At 44.7% G+C, this 9,413-nt stretch overlaps 1 long non-coding RNA gene across 1 annotated transcript in view; it reads left to right on the top strand.

Moving 5' to 3' along the window:
• The window catches only part of LOC135107219 (uncharacterized), a 60,852-nt gene extending 55,262 nt beyond the window's left edge, over positions 1-5,590 (top strand). Inside the window, exon 3 of the long non-coding RNA XR_010271663.1 lies at positions 5,163-5,590. This is a non-coding gene — a long non-coding RNA (uncharacterized LOC135107219). The remainder of the gene's footprint in view (positions 1-5,162) is intronic.
• The last annotated feature ends 3,823 nt before the right edge of the window (positions 5,591-9,413 follow it).

Here is a 9,413-nt window from a genome sequence, read left to right as displayed (position 1 = left end):
TATTGGAAGTTACTGGCGTTTTCATGTGTGTTTTCATGATTCCAGTGGTAGTTTAACAGGTTTTGGTGAAAATCATTGGAGTTTCAAGGGTGTTTTCATGATTCTAATGATAGTGCAAATTAGCGACCGAAATTTTCAAGGATATTTCACAGTGGTAGTTCTAACAGGCTGTAGTGAAATGTGCTTGTAACTTCAGAACATTTTCATGATTCTAGTGCTAGTTTTACAAGGATTCTGCATCATGAATGACAAAAAACATCCATGAGAACCTGACCAATCATCTCCTCGGCCTTTCAAACATAGTACTAATTAGAATTCCAAATGTTTGAAGCATACGGGAAGTGGTCTACGAATGAGGAGTAAAAGAGGAAGGAAAGTAATAATAATAATATCATGTAACATCGCAAGGGTCACCTCGCAATTATCCTTGTAATCGTACACTGCACGGATTGTGAGGGAGGACATTTAGTGTTTGGCCAGTGCCTCGTGAGTTAGGTGTGGGCAGCGGGGGAGGGTGTAATTAGAGGAGCGCCCGGCAAGTGGCTGTCACGTATACTGCAGCGGCGAGGGCGTAGCGCGAGGCCTCGAGGGTCAGCAGGGCCCGTGACTCTTGTTTACAGCTTCTCCACTGCCTACTCTCGTCTGTCCTTCGGTTCCCTCATGTTCATTATACGAGCTTCCTCTCTTGAGTTTGCTGTTCCTGCAATCTCTTCACTCTGATTCTATTACGTTCATAATACGAGCTTCCTCTCCTGCTCTCTTCCTCCTTTAAATACTCCTTCACTCCTCTCCTCTCCTCTAAGATCACTTCATTCTTCCCCTCTCATTCTTATTCCCTCTTCCACTCTCATACCTTTGTCATTTTTGCAGTCTCGCTCTCACATCCCTTCACTTCCTCGTCATTTCTCTAAAACTCTCCCATTCTTACGCTCTCTCTCTCTCTCATCTGTCATTCCATCCCTCTTCTCTTCTCTCAACAATATCTCTTCACTCTTCCTGCTGGTCTCCTCCTCATCTCTCTACAAAAACACAGAAAACTTTACTCTCCCTCATACATTCATATCCTTCATTCTTCCTCCTAGATCTCTTTCACTTTTTCTCTCTAACACGTTCCTTCACTTCCTCAATTTTTCACCACCATTAAATTCATTATCTTCTTTCCCTTCCTTCCTTCCTTCCTTCCTTCCTTCCTTCTTCCTTTCTTCCTTCTCTCTCTCTCTCTCTCTCTCTCTCTCTCTCTCTCTCTCTCTCTCTCTCTCTCTCTCTCTCTCTCTCTCTCTCTCTCTCTCTCTCTCTCTCTCTCTCTCTCTCTCTCTCTAGATACTCTTTCCACTTCCCTTATTTAAACGAAGGGTGTTTTCTGGTAAATACATAATGGCAGCTGCTGAGAGGACTTGATGCAGTAAGAATATATATATACCCCCTATTACCAGTGGTTGGGAGACAGCGGGTATAGTTAAACAATCTTGACTGTCGCCGCATTCCCTGAGCCTCGTAAAAGACGTCTGAGAAGGAGGGAGCGAGGGGACAGTGAACCTTCTCCTCTCTTTTATTCCAATAGTGAAGCGAGGTCGTGTCTTGGCCACTCGACTTTCACTGCTGCACAATATTTTCCCATAACCACCTAATTTTTTTTTCTGACACTTTTGTACTACTGTTTCCTTGATAAGCAGCTCAGAAACGACAGTATTACATTTTCTCGTCTTCCTTTTTTTATTTATTTTTTTTATTTACTGTGTGTCCATGCAAATAACTTCTTACAGAGTTTTGAAGGCTAACGAAGGATGACTATAACAGTGAAAGGGTTAAGGAATATGTCAAGCTGGTAGGAAATACATGGATGGATGGATAGATCGATAGATAGATGGATAGATAGATAGAGTAAGACAGATAGATAGATAGATAAATTGATTGATTGAATAAATGATTGATGAGTAGGTAGGTGGATAGACAGATAGATAGATAGATAGATAGATAGATAGATAAGCAAGTCCTTTCTACGCGTATCACCCTTCTTTTGTCTCTGTTGGAAAGGCTGCCACGATTTTTTTTTTTTTTTTTCATTATTATCAAGCTCATTAATGGTTTAGCGTATTTTTTTTAAGGAACTTCATACTTTCCCTACTGTAATGGAAGTATGATATAGTCGAGAACCTGCTTGCCTCTAGTCCAAACCTTCACTCATAGGTCTAAATTCTGAGACACTCCTGCTTGCACCTCTCTCAAAAGGCTTGAATTGAAATGACACGGATTTTTAAGGGCGTTTTTATGGATCTAGCCACAGATTAACGAGACTTTTTATATTATTAACAGAAGAAACAGTCTTGGAAACACTGATGATTATCTCTGTGACCTTTGAAAATAGTCGTCATGAGAGAACAAAGCGTTTCTAAATACAAGTCTAGAAGCCGCACCCTCTGTCGCGCCATCCCAGCTGCTTCCTTCTCTCCACCAGCCACCGAAGTGTGTGCGCGCATGAATATGACTGTTATCTGCTCTGTTTCTTTCTTTCCTCTTTGTTAGCAATCGGAAGGAAAACGCGATCCACCTCTGAGTCAGTTTGAGTTGAGTGTAGAACGAGTAGAAAGACCTTTTATTATAAGGGATGGGAACTTTAGCAGAGAAAGAGAGAGAGGCATGGATGAAAGCAAGGGAAACACAGCAAACAAATAAATATCTACTCGTGCAGCTCTGGCGAGACTACAATTACTACGTGCTTTGTATTGAAAAGTAAGTGGAAGCGGGGGACAAGTAACTGCAGACAATTTCAATGTACATGTCCAAGAGTGAGGCGAAAGGAAACTGTAATACGAAGGGAAAAGATGTATAGGAAATTATGTGTTTGTCATTAATGTGTAGTGTTATTATTGTATTAGTGATAAGGGCAAGTAGGAAGGACAAGGTCGTCGCGCACACACACACACACACACACACACACACACACACACACACACAGTATACAGGATGCAGGGACAGAATGAGAGGGATAGAAAATCCAGGCCAGTCCTACCTAGGTTCCTGGAACAAGCGTCTTTCTAACCATTCACCCGCTTTCCTCGAGACCTTGGGATGAAGACACACACACACACACACACACACACACACACACACACACACACACACACACACACACACACACACACACACACACACGCCACACATCCTCAGCCTGTTTGTTTTAGAGACACAAACTTCTGTCGTTTATTTGAGTTATGAACATGTTAGAATTTTTTTTATGTTGTTGGCCCGCAGTGGTGGTAGGCATGTGTTGCAGTTCTTCTGTTGGGGGACTTATAATTATGATCATCCCCACCTATTTCCGGAGGCTTTGATGGTTCCCGCTCATGGTGGCGCCGGCAGGATTATTTATGATGGCTTTACAGGGACTCATGCCGCCACCACCAGAGTTTGCCGATAGTAATGATAGGCAGGATGTGAGAGTTTTTTGGACATTCGGCGATAGCTTCAAAAATGGCCAGCTTTCGGCAGGACACGAACTCTGGTCACCAAGATGATTAGGGCAAAGCACTGACCACTTGGCCACCGCCTCCCCGAGATGAAAATGAATAAATAAATAAATAGAGTATAAAAAAAAATCAGACGCAAAAATATCAGTAACGTTCATGGAGTACATAACTCCAACAGAATTAGCTAGTTAGAACCTAAGATATATTACTGCTTGATATCCTCAGATTATCACTTGTATCCACTACTTGCAGGATGCCTAACACATTCATTTGGTTCACGACTGCAGGAGAGCCTTCATTCGTCTCACCCCCTTGAGATCATTGGCGTATAGAGTCGAGAGAACCTGGTGTGTGCGGCGAGATGTCAGGCGGTGCATAGGAGATAATCTTAGTAGGAAAGGAAAACACAGCGGGGGGGGGGTTGGAGGAATGACGTGTTGACGTGATCGCCTGAACGCACGGAGCTCAAACATATATGAATATGTGAGAGTTTGATTCAGACGTGCGATGAATGAATGCAGGCGTATGATCCTCGCAGTGTCAGTCGCCGGATCCCAGGTGTGCTGGGTGTGCCTAGAGGAACGTGGCTGTCCGGGGTGTGGAGAACGTGGTGAGGTGTATGTGCGTGTGTCTGTGTGTGTGTGTGTATGGAGAACGCGATGAGGTGTGTGTGTGTGTGCGTGTGTATGTGTTTGTGTGTGTGTGTGTGTGTGTGTGTGTGTGTGTGTGTGTGTGTGTGTGTGTGTGTGTGTGTGTGTGTGTGTGTGTGTGTGTTGTATGTGGAGCGCTGCATGGGGTGTGTCTTTTGGCAAGCAAGGATTGAGGAAGCCAAACCTTGCGTACGGAAATATTTCACAAGAGCCGCCGAGAGTTTTGAAATGGGGAGGAAAAAAAAAAAAAAATACTCCAGAGTGAATCACCATTTACTTGTCACATCCACGGTCATCATTTACTCAGTTGTCTTGTGGGAGCATAAAAAGGCATAAACTGAACACTCGGGCCCCTTTTAGTCTTGTCTTTGCTAACTTGCCTTACCTTCACCATCCCGTGCCTCTCTAAACAGTACTGCACACTTCATCACAGGGTTACTGCTAGTCATTCTTCCTCTGTGTTCCTTAGTGTGGTTATCGATTACTTCAGCACTGGTAATCTGGTCTCGGTGGCGGAGCTGGCGACGCGAGTAAGTCAGAGTACGTGTGTCTCATGTAGGGTCAACAGGGTTACTGCTATTTATTCTTCCTTTGTATTCCTTAGTGTGGTCATGGCTTGCTTTAGCACTGGTAGCCTGGGGGTGATGGCGGAGGTGGCGACATGGGTTGTCAGAGTACGTATAGCAGGCGACTGGGCGAAGGCAGGAGAGGCGAGACGAGGCAGGCAGTCAAAGAAAACGCATTCCTGACTTCCAGCTCCACCTTAGATAACACCATCTCTCCCGTGACGCCTCCGTTCCTCTTAATCCACGGGCCTCCACCCATGCCCCTCATCTCAGCTGTCATCGCCACGCTCCCCCACCTCTCCACCTCCTCACACGCCGGCGCCACTCCCTGGGAAGAAGACAAAACACAACTTTCTCCCTCTCTCCCTCTCTTGTTTCCATCCGGCCATTCATAAAGGGCACTAAACGTCTCTCTTTCCGTTGCCTCTCTGACTAAGCGTTATCTGACTCTCTCTCTCTCTCTCTCTCTCTCTCTCTAGGATGTGTGAGAATGAACAGCACCGCCTAATTCCGTTTCGTCATTCCCCTTCTTCAGTCGAGCGGGATCATGGGGGACGCTGGTAACTTAACACGACATGACGGTACACGGAGCGCCGGTGACAACCCAGGAATGTTAACATGCGAGGGGCAACCAGCGGAGGTGTGCGGGAGGCAAGGTCGGACTGGCTGAGTGACTGAGTGAGTGAGTGAGTGAGTTGGTTGAATGTTGTGTTGTGGGGCTGCTTGTTCTTTAGCCACGAGAGGAAATGTTGTGTGTGTGTGTGTGTGTGTGTGTGTGTGTGTGTGTGTGTGTGTGTGTGGGTGAATGGGTTGGTGGAGGGGATTGGTGTGTTTGTGTGGGACATGGGATGGAGTCAGGCAGAGAAGTTAGTGACTCTCTCTCTCTCTCTCTCTCTCTCTCTCTCTCTCTCTCTCTCTCTCTCTCTCTCTCTCTCTCTCTCTCTCTGTTTCTCTTTCTGTTTGTCCTTTCACCACCACCACCACCACCACCACCACCACTACTACCACCACCACCATCACTACAGTCATCACCCAAATAGACTGTAAAAATTCACTATTACCATATTTTCCGGCTAGATGCTCTGAATACAATCTCTCTCTCTCTCTCTCTCTCTCTCTCTCTCTCTCTCTCTCTCTCTCTCTCTCTCTCTCTCTCTCTCTCTCTCTCTCTCTCTCTCTCTCTCTTTCCGTGCAAGTTAGTGCTAGCTGGTGTGTGTGTGTGTGTGTGTGTGTGTGTGTGTGTGTGTGTGTGTGTGTGTGTGTGTCCGGATACAACCCACCCACACACTCTGAAGGTCGCGTTACAGTTTACAGCATTCATAAAACTTGAGGTAGAAACTCCACCCTTGAATCTTGTTGCTGCTTTTCCTAGTGCTCCAACATCCTCACACCCTCTCGCTACTGCAGCTCTTCCTTGCTACAATGATCACTTGTACTTGAAGGCGAGAGAGAGAGAGAGAGAGAGAGAGAGAGAGAGAGAGAGAGAGAGAGAGAGAGAGAGAGAGAGAGAGAGAGAGAGAGATTCCCAATTATGCATATCTAAGACAATAACACATTCTCACCCTCCTCAGTGTTCATTTCATTCCTGCATATGATTTGGCTTGGCTTGAGTGGAAGAAGAGATCATATGTTCTCGTGCGGATATCGGGCATCCACGGCGGTGTGAGGAAACTTGTGGCTCAGTACGTAACGGTTACAGTCTATTCGTGTATTCTGGTGTAAAGGATGAAGGATCTAATAGGTTTTATCTCGACATCTTTTAAAAGGATCTAGTGGAATTTACTGAGGCTTTCAATGGTGTTTTCTTGATTCTAGTGATAGTGTGACCGTCTGTAGTGGAAGCTATTGAGGTTTGGTTTTTCAAGGATGTGTTTCGCGATTCTAGTGACAGTTTGACGGGCTATAGTGAAAGTTACTGAGGTTTTTAAGGTTGTTGGTGATTCTAATGATAGTTTGATGGGCTCTGGTGAAAGTTATTGAGGTTTGTTTTTAAGAGTGTAGTGTTTTCGTGATTCTAGTGATAATTTACTATGGATTCTGTATCACTATTGGGTTAAAACACTTTTAAAAGCCTGGCTGGTCATGTCTGCGGCCTTTGAAAATAGTGTTGATGAGGAGACAAATAGATCATGAAGGGGCGCCTAACATGAATCGGTCAATCAGTCAACCAGTTAGTCAATCAATCAATCAAGCAAGCAACACTAGATGGAAACGTACCCATGATAATTCTTCAACCTTAATTACCTTTTCCATATAGACTGATGAAGACCAAATTAAACAGATAAAAGACAGAAAGACTGCAGTGAAGTTACTCGTTAACATTGACACTAATAATAATAAAAAAAAAAAAAAAATAACGTGTATGAAATAAAAAAAAAGTAGAATTGAGTCCGTAACACAGTAAAGGAAGAAATCTAGACATACCTTCTGGTGGCTTTTTTCCTGCACACTCAGAGCCTTGTATACAAAGCCCACCTTACAGATCGCAGCTAAAGTGGTCTGCCTTCAGTGGAGTGCAGACCTGAGGGGTGTTTAGAGTGACAGCTTCCCTACGGCTCCTTATACACAGCTGCCACTTGAGTCTTAATTAACGCTCCGATGGACTGGTGGCGTGTGGTTGACTACAGACTGAGGGATGAGGCAGGAAAAGTATGCGAGATGAAAACATTAAAACCACAATCAAAGAAACATAAGAGAAGCTGCAAGAAGGCACAGTAGGTCTACACGTGGCAGCCCCTGTATAGTAGGTATATAGAACTTGCATGGCTACGTATGTCCACCAGACTACTGACTCTTCACTGACAGTCTGATTACCGAGTAGAGCGAATACACACACACACACACACACACACACACACAGAGAGAGAGAGAGAGAGAGAGAGAGAGAGAGAGAGAGAGAGAGAGAGAGAGAGAGAGAGAGAGAGAGAGAAATACGATACTAAATATTTCTTAACTTTTTTTTAACGGGATATCTTAGACGTTCGGTAGGTATGCTGGTCACGTGTCCTCCTCCTCCCCCTCCTCCTCCTCCTCCTCCTCCTCCTCCTCCTCCTCCTAAGTCGATGTGATAGCGTACGTGCTTTTCCCTCTCACTCGCCTCTCCTCTCTCTCTCTCTCTCTCTCTCTCTCTTTTTTTCTGTGGTCGTGCCGTGCTTGTGAAATGCGTGAAGGTGTTCGTGTCCTCTGAAGGTCATGTGGTAAGATGAGCTTGCCAATAAGGGACCGGTTATTGTGGTTATTGTGGTAGTAGTAGTAGTAGTAGTAGTAGTAGTAGTAGTAGTAGTAGTAGTAGTAGTAGTAGTAGTAGAAGTAGTAGAGCGAGATGAATAGCATTAAATCTACAATCGTTAGGTCATAAGAGAAGCTGCAAGAAGACAGTTGGTCTACACGTGGCAGTCTTAGATAATAATCGTGTACGAGTAAAGCATGTATACTTTTTATCTACCACTCATCCCTCCTATATGAGTTCATCTAATTTGTTTAATAGTAGTAGTAGTAGTAGTAGTAATAATTTAATCATCACAAATAACAGCACCAAAACGCATCCCAGCCTCAACACACGAGACCTCCCTTCCCCCTCTCCACGCCCCGCACCACACAACACTACAAGCAGCGCAAGCAACTTTACCTGCCTGGCGCCAGTAGTAGAAAGCTTACCAAACACGCCGAGATCAATGTTTCATACCAAGTAGCCATTACCTCTCCTCTGCGGCCCAAGATGGACTGGGTAATACCAAATCAGTTACCCTCGATGCCGGCCAATCATCGCTCAAGTGGTGACTCACTGAGATGTCTTCCCTGATTTCTTTCGTCTTCCTTGATTTTGCTGTGTTCCTGGAAAGGGAGCTGTGAGGGAAGCACTAATATACACTCAGGCACACACACACACACACACACACACACACACACACAGAGAGAGAGAGAGAGAGAGAGAGAGAGAGAGAGAGAGAGAGAGAGAGAGAGAGAGAGAGAGAGAGAGAGAGAGAGAGAGAGAGAGAGAGAGAACCATTGAATACAAGTCATATACACTCACTACATATGTAATACAAAAAGCAAGATAGTATTCTTTTCTTTGTTGGAGTGGTGGTGATCAGGATTATTATTATTATTATTATTATTATTATTATTATTATTATTATTAGTAGTAGTAGTAGTAGTAGTAGTAGTAGTAGTAGTAGTAGTAACACCACCATCACCACCACCACCATCACTAACAGCAACAACAGCAATCACATTTATCCCCGTTCCGTCCTTCCTTGTCACTTTCATCCCTCCTCTGTAACCCCCCTAGCCACCCATGACCCTCCCATACATTCTCTCCCCAGCCGTCACATTCCAAAACACTTGTCCAAACACCAGGCGATACGTGACCCACCCATCTCATCCCATTCCTTGAAACCGCTCCCTGTCTGTCTCCTTTATCCTCCCTCAATGACACACTGGCCCGTATTCTGAATCACCTCTGCGCCACACGTCTGCTGCTTTCACATGGCTCTTGTTGAAGTTACATGGCAGTTTAACGGTGTTCTTATGTTTTTAGGTACAGATTAATGATATTTCTGCATTGTTAACGGAAGAAACACTCATGAGAACCCGGTTAATCATCTCTGTGGCTTTTGAACATAGTCGTGGCGGTGAAAGAATAAAGCGTTTCTGAATACGGGCCACAACAGCCTCCTTGCAGTGAAAAAATCTTAACAATGTGGAGGAGGCGGCGGCCTGTCCTTCAT

The sequence above is a fragment of the Scylla paramamosain genome, chromosome 15, assembly GCF_035594125.1.
Source record: "Scylla paramamosain isolate STU-SP2022 chromosome 15, ASM3559412v1, whole genome shotgun sequence".
Lineage (NCBI taxonomy): Eukaryota > Metazoa > Arthropoda > Malacostraca > Decapoda > Portunidae > Scylla > Scylla paramamosain.
The sequence above is the reverse complement of the archived record's forward strand: the minus strand, read 5'-3'. Positions and strand labels throughout refer to the sequence as shown.